The following is a 10,134-nucleotide window of genomic DNA, read 5'->3' as shown; positions in this document are numbered from 1 at the left end:
TGTTGTGTTTTGATACTTTGGTGCTTTTTATCTTTTTAGTTTAAGTTCATATTTGTGTGTTAGATCCACACAAATTCCTTACACTAATTCCATTGTGTTTCTTTTGGTATATCATTATGTTTTTATTTCCAGATTTACAGAATCCTCTGTTTTCCACCATTCTGTTCTGGCTATTTTTGCTAATGAAAATTCATTTACACATAAGAAAATTCTGAGACTCTGCATTTTGCAAGATTGAGGTGTTATCAAGAGGACAAAAAAAGAATCAGTTCAAAAAAAGAAATAGAAAAAAAATGATAAATATTATTGATCCTGCCTGTTGACCAAAACGCTGGAGCTGTGCCTCGTCAAACTTGGATCGACTCCTGCGCCGTGTTAGCCTCCGTCCTTTCAACGCGATCCACCTCAAGAACCTGCAAAAGAAGAAACGACGCCGCTGCGGCCGATCACGCTCCGACGCCCAAGTCAGCGACTGAACCACCAATTACTTAAGAGTAAAACTCAAGAACTCTAAGGAACCGTGACCAATTCTCTCTCAGCGTACTCAAGACTCGCAAGCGTAAAGAAATAATCTGAATGTGCGTACCTCAGAAGTTCGTTGGAAACTCTTATATACCTGGGCACTTTCTCTCTCCTAGCAGTTACACATCTGGACACGTGGCTCGCATCCAGCTGTACACGTGCCATCATCTGGAGCATCCTTGACTTGGGCGCTACTTCTTACTCTTCAGGTTTTTTGGCTAAGTTACTTATGCATGATACTACTCAGTGCATAGTTGCCTTGGAGCGTGATCTCTTCTGGATGGCGAGTTCGGGTGCCTTCGTACACACCTTCCCTGTGGTCTCGCCGGCCGCCTTCATGATCTGCCCTACCTGCTTCACCGTATATGTTCAAGTAAGCTGTCCCCCGACCTCATCCTCTGGCCAGCTGGGAAGTGTCTATCTGCCTTCATCTTCGGCGATGTCTTTGTTTCGGCGATCTCTAATCACTTGGTCGCCTGGGTTCACATCTGGCGACTTCATCTTCAACTCGGTGACCGCCGGTTTAGGTATGATGGAGATCGGAGCACGCCAACTTAATAACTGGCGACTACGTGAACCCCCCGACTTCCTTCCCTTCTGCCAGCCAGGTGTCCCATCCAACACGCCTATATAATAGCTCGACGCCACGTCATCACTCCCGACTACCAGGCCGGTACAATTACAAAAACAGTGTGCAATCCTGACGCTACAACTGGCGATTCTGAGCACTGATTTTAGAAAAATTATTAAAAACAAATGGTGCATGCGTTTGGAGTGAAACCAACGCCAAAAGTTTTTTGAGATCTTAATATGTTTGAATATAAATTTTCAGAAGCAAATATTAAAAGGCCAGCTTAGAATAAATCTGTGAAAATCACGCATTATGGACCACAACAATTTGTTTCAGTGGTGCTGTTTTTTGATTTTGAAATCAAATCTAGTGTTATTCCATAGGTTCCATTTTGTGTGCCATCCTTTCTTTGAGTACCTTTTTATTTGCTTGTCTAATATTTCATTGAAACTCTTTCTAATTGTCACATTTAATTCCATTTGTGTGGTACTGTTTTTCAAATTAATTTGTTTCTTGCTTTAATTCTTTGACCTCTAAGCTTGGTGGTGGATTAATTATCAATTGGTATTGAGTGGAAATTGACTTGAGAGGAGTCTAGTTTGCTTAATAGGTGCTGGATTGAAGAATTAATTACCTAATTCCAAGAGGAACAAAGGCAAGGGGCAGAAACAAACACTTTCTAAATACACCACATACATTGGAAGGCCCAACATAGAGGAGACAACAAAGGAAGTGCAAATAGAAAATCAACAAAGGGAGTTCCATCTAATTTCTTTGCAACTTAACTCTTGTTAATTACTTGTTTAATTACGCAATTAGATGGTGAGTGTGTTTTCAAGGGCTCCAAGTGTCCAAGAAGCCTCACCTAGGGTCGACTAGCTTAGAACTATCTAGCTTAGTTTTTGTTAATTGCTTTAATTGCATCATTTTGCCTTTAGTTAGCTACCCTTATTTGCTTTGCTTTTGTCTTGTTTAAGCTTTGCTAATTTTTCTTGGTTCATTAGATAGTTTGCATTGTTTCTTGCATTAAAAATTTGATTTCTCCAACTTCATTGTGTTTTAAGTGGTTTACCAAGAGAAAGATTTGTGTGAAGATCTTGAGGGATAGTTTTTGGCTAAGGCAAGACTTGGTATTTAAGTAGTCCATTGTGACTCACCTCTCTTACCTGGAAAACTACCTTCTTTAACTTCCCTCATTTTTCTCAAAGTAAAACATTTCTAGACACAAAGCTCTATTCATGTCTTCTCATTCTTCAAAGTCTATGGAAAGTGATATGAAATCCATCAAATCCCTTTTGAAACAACTTTCCAAGTATATTCAATCAATTTTATCTAAACAATTGGAGAATGAGACCAAAACTAATGAATTGACTAAAGCAAAGGGTGAGAAGTCTCAAATTTCAAAAAAATTACATTCTCATGCATATAGCTCTCAAGTTTGTGAATCTTTTGGGGAAGAAAGTCTCGAGATAAATAAATATCATCAACCACCCCCTAGGAGAGCTAGAAAAGAGACAAGAAAACCTTAAAGAGGTTAAGGTAGAGCTACCTCATTTCTATGGAAAAGAAGATGTAGAAACATATCTATATTGGGAGATGAGGGTAGAGCAATTGTTTGCTTACAACCATATGAGTGAAGAAAAGAAAGTACCCTTAGCTACCTTAAGTTTTCAATGTGAAGCTATGTCTTGGTGGAATGCCCTAAAAAGAGAGAGACATCTCCACAAAGACCCTCCCATTACATCTTGGAATGACCTTAGGGGAGCTTTGAGATGTCGCCATATTCCCTCACATTACAATAGGAAGTTGATGGACAAGCTACAAAGACTTCATCAAAAAGATATGAGTGTAGAAGAATATTGGCAAAAGATGATATCATATATTGAGAAGGCAAGGATTATCAAAGACAACCATACCACCATAGCTAGGTTTCTAAGTGGTCTCAAACTTGAGATAAGAAACAAAGTTGAACTTTTACCTTATAGAGATTTAAATGACTTGATTCAACTTAGCATTAAAGTTGAAAAACAAATTTTGAGAAAACAATAAAGTAAAAAACAAAGTTCATACTATGTATCTTATGACAAGGATGAGTTCCATAGAGGGGAAGAACATATACAAGAAACATTTCTAAAACTTTCCCAAAACCTAACCAAGCATATCTCTCACACTCAAGCTAGATAAATTCCATGTTTAGAATACCTTGGAAATGATCAATTAGCATCTCAATGTTCCAATGAAAGATCTATGATCTTAAAGGACAAAGATGAGAATAGTAGCCAAGAAAAAGAATCTAGTGAGAGTGATGAAAATGTAAAAATAGAAAAGCAAGAGAAAACCCTTGTGAAACAAAAGCCGTGGGAGAAGAGTGTTCCTTCCCACAAGGTCATTCAACAAGACAAGCAAATTAAAAATACCTTTGAAAACATGCTTCTTGTAGAAAAACCTAGCCTTACCTCTTGTAAAGGAACACTTGCAAGCATAATAAAAAAAGAAGAGTCTTTAAAAGAAGCTTTCATAGATAAAAATGAAGTGGATTATTTCTCATATGTGCTAGGATATCACCAAGTAAATGTCAAGTTATCTATAAGCATCTACAAAAACAAATTTTTATTTGAGGTAGTGCCTAAAGAAACTTGTCATGTCTTATTGAGACAACCATTGCAAAATGTACAAATTCTCATAAACAATGGTTGTAACAACGAGACTATCTTTACACATAAGAGAAAAAGTCTTCATGAAGGAGAACTCATGGGCCAAATTAAAGTTGATAAAACTCTAGAGCTTTTAAAAGGAAAACTTTTGTCCCCCATGAGAAAAGATGTTCAAAGACATTACCCTAGATACATATCTTGTTTTAAAACTACACCTAAGGCAATGTCTCAAGAACTCTATACTCCTTCACCTTTTTGCAAATGATCCTTGGGAAGACACAAATGTCATATTGGAGCTTCCTAGGACAACAAAAGGTTTTGATTCAATTTTCATGGATATAGATAAACTCTTCTCTAGAAAAGTGATACATCTTCATGGTTTATCCTCAAGCATAAGTTTGGATAGAGCTCCAAATTTCGCAAACCATGATTTGAGGATTCTCTTTGGAAAACTTGCAACTAAGTTGTACACTTTAAATTCTTATCATCCTCAAAAGCATGGTCAAAATATATTTGAAAATCTAGTTCTTTCTACTATGCCTAGAATAATCATAAAGGACAAACACAACTCTAGAGATGAGCATACATACCATAAAGTAGTTCACAAAACTACTTATATTTCTACTTTTGAGGTCATATGTGGGCTAAATCATCTTTCTCCTTTCAAGTTGTTACCATCTCCTATAGGATTTATGCCTAAAGAGAAGGTAACCACAAATTAACATTTTTAAAATGAATGAGATGATTATAGAACACATACAACCATCAAAAGGGAAATATTGTGAAAAGTTGCCAAAGAAAAAAGAATGGCAACTTCATACAATTAAGTTTTCTCCAATTGCTCAAACTAACTCCTTTGCTTTGTTTCAAGATTCCCATTGATGGACGTTTGATCCGGGAGGACGAGCTTAGTTGTCAAAGCAAGAGGCTGCTATCAGAGATCGACACTGTGGATCTGAGGATAGATTTTCTCAAGAAGGAGGGAGATGATGGGCACCATTCAGCCACAAACATCCACATAATGATGATGAAGGAGAAGCATTGGATTTGAGGACAAATCCTTTTCAAGAGGGACGGGATGATGGAAGAGGCCCAAGCCTATGATAGAAAAAGCCCAAGCCCAAATACAAGTTCAAACTTAAGCTCAAGCCCAACAAATAGAAGATATGGGCCAACTAAGCATCATTGGATGTCTTTCTTTTGTAATTACTTTAGAGTATTTTTAGTAGAACATAAAGGGAGGTGTAGATATAAATATAAGAGTTGCAAATGTATAAAGCTAAGTCACACCTTCCATGTGACAAAAAAAAAAGTATAGATATAGATTTAGGAGTTGCGAAAAATAGAAACCAAGTCACACTTTTCTTGTGACTACGAATTGGCTCCAAATTCAAATGCTTCTCATTTGAATTTCCCTCCACTTTCTTTTGAATTTCCAGCCCTCTAAACACTATAAGAAAGAGGGTTTGGCTCATGTATTTGGAAGACTATTTTGAGTAATGAAATGCTTCCCAAGTGCCATTCAAATTACTCCCTTGCCAAATTCTCTCTAGAATTAGGTTTTTAGTCTTCAAACTTCACCCCCAAATGGAGATGGGCGAAGCACTCCAACCTTCACTACCTCTCATGCACCTTCAAGGTCACCACACCTCTTAGGAGGAACTTGTTCCACTCTCATCCATTAAGCTTCCGCACCATCATCAACAAAAATCCAAGAAGAGTTCATCAGAATGCCATCAATTGCCCACAAAGATTCCTCAAAAACCATGACTTCACTTATTCACCAATTTTGCTACCAAGGCACAAAAAGCCAATCCACCCAACTTGGCTAAGCCAAAACCCAACCAAGATCACAACCAAACTTTTCACACCTCATTTTGGATGTTGTACCGTCCCGTATCTGGGCATTGACAAAGTCAAGGTCAAAGTCAACGTCAGGGTCAAAGTCAAGGTGAGGAGACGCCAAGTGCAAGCATCGCCGAGGCAGGGCGTCGCCGAAAGGAAGCGTCGCCAAGGTAAGGCGTCGCCTAGGTGAAGGCATCGCCAAGTCAAGGCGTCGCCCAGCTAGGGTGTCGCCAAGGCCAAATGTCACAAAAGCAAGGCAATCACAGTGTCGCTCCCCGATACCCATGGGTAGGAAAGACCATGGAGGGAGCGACGCCGTGGGAAGGCCTCAAACCCCGATAACCCGGGGTAGTAATAAAGAGAAGAGAAAGGTGGCTTCAAGGCCATAGTAATAGCGCCAGTGTAGAGCAATCTGACTCGTGAAGTGCCCCTGCCGCCCCAGAGACGCCCTTGGGATAGTTGCGACTCATGAGAAGGGTCACGCCTGGGGGCAGCCAGGTGCAGGGTACGAGAGGAAGGTAGATATGCTCTCAAAGTGAGTGACTAGATGTTTGGGGGCATGATGATGTGATTCCACTAGCATAATTAGAATGATTATTGACATTCTTAGGAATCATCTTGAGTTGGTTATGAGATAGGCACTTTATCATAGAAATGGATCAAGGTTCTATGAACAAGAACTCACCAAAACTAGTGCCAAAACACAAACTCATATGGAAGTTCCAATTATAGTCAAATTGAACCGAACAAAAAGGAACAAAAGCCAAGCAAATTGAAATAGGATGCTGGAATTTAAAATGTACCGAACCAAAAGCTGGAAAAAGAAGAAGAAAGATGAAGAACAACAAGGAACACAAAAGAACCGAAGCAACACAATTAAAATCTGAAAATGCCGAACCAAAAACAACAAGGAAACAAGCTAAGACAAGGAAATAACAAAAGAAGAAAGGAAGGAGAAGAGAGTGCTCATGAAGATGGATGTATGGTTGGATGATCACGCCACTAGAAGGATGGTTGCTCCTAGATGAGTGTGCTGCCGCCACTTGAGGACACCATGCATCCTTCAAGATAAGACTAGAGAAGAAGGCTCAAAAGCTCTCCAATGATCACTCAAAATTTGAGTATAGTTTCTTTACTCTTAATTCCAATCTCCATTTTACAAAGGGAGCACCTTTATTTATAGCCTAAGGTGCTGAAATGCAAGCTACACAAATTCAAATTTCCCTCCTAAAATCTAGAATCGGCGCCAATTACAAGGCATGAGGAAGGTGTGACCCCTTCCTTCACTTTGGCACCTTCTATTCTACTCCTACACCTATCTACTAACGCACCCGCCTCCTAAAGCACCTAATTAAATCCTACAAGATGCTATAACAAAAGAGGTTTCTAATGTTTCCCTCTAAGCACCTTCAACCAAAGAAATTACAAAAAGAGAGAATAATTGTCCCCTAGCTCCTAAAGCTTTGAACATGCTTCTTGTAAGCCTTTGAGGTGGGCTTTGACCTCCATGGGCGTCCTCTATTTGTGCCTCTACCTCTTCTTGATCTTGTTGATTGGCCTCCATGTCCACTTGAGCTTGATCTCCATCACATGATTTGGCTTCCAAAAAGTCACCCCTTGCGCAGATGCACTCCTAGGTAGGAGGACTCACACGAGGAAATACCCTCAGATGGGGTCACGGCGCTGTGAGGCCCTCCACGTGTACAACAGCCAACTCAAAATAGAAACGTCATTTTGTCAGGTACAAGGTAATTAAAGTTATTTAATACAGTTTCCGTTTCGAGTGTTTAAGGTATTATAAATGCTCCCAAGCGGTTTAAACGTCTTAAATGCGCTGAGCGTTTTATAATTAAATGCGCTTTAAGGCGCTTTGAATGCTGGAGTAGCTTAAATAGTGCCTTGAATGTTGGAAACGGGGTTGGAACTTTTGGCAGACTTTCCCAGAGTACACTCTAGTTGCTTGCTCGAGTCTTGAGATTACGGACAAGGGACTAGAGAGAGAGGTTGTTTGCCAGAGGGAGAAAGATACACAATACACAGTTTCTTTTTGACCACCTTCAGAGTGACATTCACGGTGCTCCGATACGGAGGTGTATAGTTTTGGTGTTTCTTGCTAGCTGACTTGAGCGTCGGAGTGCAAACGGCCGATAGGGCGCCCTTTTGTCCTTCTTTGTAGGAATCCACAGGTAACCAGTGGGAAGGAGTCCCTAGCTGACGGGTGAGGTTGCGCACAAAGACGTCCCAGGTCAAGCGGCCGAAACATTTGGCGCCCACCGTGGGGCCGATTTAAAACATCAGTCCCATCACAAGCAACAAAGATCTATCAGAGCCACTATAACGGTAGCAGAAGTTGGAGGAAACAACGAAGAATGAGGGCTACCACTAGACAAGGTACCGCGCGTGCGGCGAGTGAGGAAATGTCCATGCAGCAGGTACTGGAAATGATGTGGGGGCTGCAGGATGAGATGGCGGAGTCGAGGATAGAACAGGAACGCATCCAGGCGGACCTCGCAGACTCGCGCGCGAGAAACGAAGAGCTCCATCGGGTGAATGAAGAGTTGCGCCGGGATTTGAACTATAACCAAGGGCAACGCGAACAAGATGAGACCGAGCGTCTCACCCCACCAAGGGAGTTTTCCACACCCTTCTCGTAGGAGATTCTGGATGCGGCAATCCCCAACACGTTCGCGGGGCCCAAGGTGACTTTTACCGGGATGGAGGACCCTGAGGCGCATCTCACTGCATTCCACACACAGATGGTATTGGTAGGCGGCTCCGATACCACGAGGTGCAAGCTCTTTATGAGCACGTTGACAGGAATGGCAATGGATTGGTTCATCAGCCTTCCAAATGGCCATATCACCTCCTTTCGGGAGTTGTCGTAGCTGTTTAGGGAGCAATACTTGGCGAACAAGGCCCCGCCGCCAGTTTCCTATGATCTGTTTGATTTAAAACAGTATCAGGGGGAGACCCTAAAAGAATACATCAACCGCTTCGGGGCCCAAGTAGTGAAAGTTTGTACTTTGGAGGAGCCTATGATTCTGTATGCCTTCAGGAAAGGCGTGTGTCCCGGCCCTTTTTGCGAATCTATTATCCGTAATCGCCCAAGGACCTTTGCTGAAATACGGCGTCGGGCGGTGGAACATATCGCCTCCGAAGGAGAGGTGTGCGAGAAGCGAACCAGTGTCGTGCCCTCGCGCCCGAGGGCGCAGACGCAGGTTCAGCCCGTCAGGGTCAACGAGACCGCGATGGGAAGGAAGAAGCTAGAGGGGAGACGCCCCTATGAGACCAGAAAACCCCAACCCCGGGCGATGGGAAGGAAGAAGCAGGAGGCGATCGCCCGGCGAGAGAGAGGGTGAGGCCGGCGAGATACAACTTTGTGGTGGAGTTGAAGGACCTGATCGCCGAGGCTTTTGGTCATCACATCTTGGTGTGAGTTCCACGAGGCTTTTGGTCATCACATCGATAACTGCCTGTCGCTGGGTTACCAGCTAGACGAGATTGTGAGAAGCGGGTTTCTGAAGGATTATGTCGCAGAACCCGCCACGATCGCCGCCCTGCCGGCGCCAGCGGAAGTGCAAGCGCACGAGATGCCTGTTCTCGACGAGGTTCACACCATTGCGGGAGATTTTTCCGGCGGAGGACCCACTGCCTCCCAGCGAAAGAAATACGCGAGGGGGGTCAACTCAATCGAGGAAAGAATCTCAGGTGATCTGTGGGAGTCGGACCTCGTGTTCACGAGGGCGGATCTGCGACACGTCGTGCCGCACGACAATGACCCCGTGGTCATCTCGGTTGTCACGGCTGAAAGAAAGGTGCACAGGGTTCTAGTCGACCAGGGAAGTTCTGCAGACGTTATGTTCTGGTCGACATTCAACAAGCTGCGGTTGTCTCCTGACCTTTTGAGGCCCTACACATGGTGCCTATATGGGTTTGTGGATAACCAGGTGGAGGTTCGAGGCTACTTGGAGCTGAGGACAACGTTCACAGATGGAGAGGCCTCGCGTACCGAAAGCATTTGGTACTTGGTCGTAAACGCCAACTCCTCCTACAACATCTTGTTGGGCAGACCGGCGTTGAATAGGCTGAATGCAGTAGCCTCCACGCGCCATATGAAGATGAAGCTGCCAGATCTCAGTGGCAAGGTGATTGTCATCAAGTCGGATCAGGAGGAGGCGCGGAAATGTTATGAGAATAGCCTGAAAACGAAGAGAGGCCTGTTCATGGTGTTTGAGCGTCCACCAAGTGCAGACACGATGATGATTGAGGCGACGCCCACTGGGTCAACGCCTGACGAGGCCACACCCGTGAGGGCGGCGCCCGAGGCAAATACACCCATGGAGGAGGGCCCTAACGACGCGGCGCCCGTGGAAGAGGTGGCGCCCGTTAAGGATAGTAGCGGGGATCAGCCGGCGGCTATATATAAGAAAGTGAATGTTCTGTATAATAATAGTTTAAAAGTATCTTAACTATTGAAAACAAGCGTATTACTTAACTAAGTGTTTGCAACTTGTTCTTTTCGCTATTAATTGATTGAAAGCA

Source organism: Phaseolus vulgaris, chromosome 3 (assembly GCF_000499845.2).
Source record: "Phaseolus vulgaris cultivar G19833 chromosome 3, P. vulgaris v2.0, whole genome shotgun sequence".
Taxonomy (NCBI): Eukaryota; Viridiplantae; Streptophyta; class Magnoliopsida; order Fabales; family Fabaceae; genus Phaseolus; species Phaseolus vulgaris.
The sequence above is the reverse complement of the archived record's forward strand: the minus strand, read 5'-3'. Positions refer to the sequence as shown.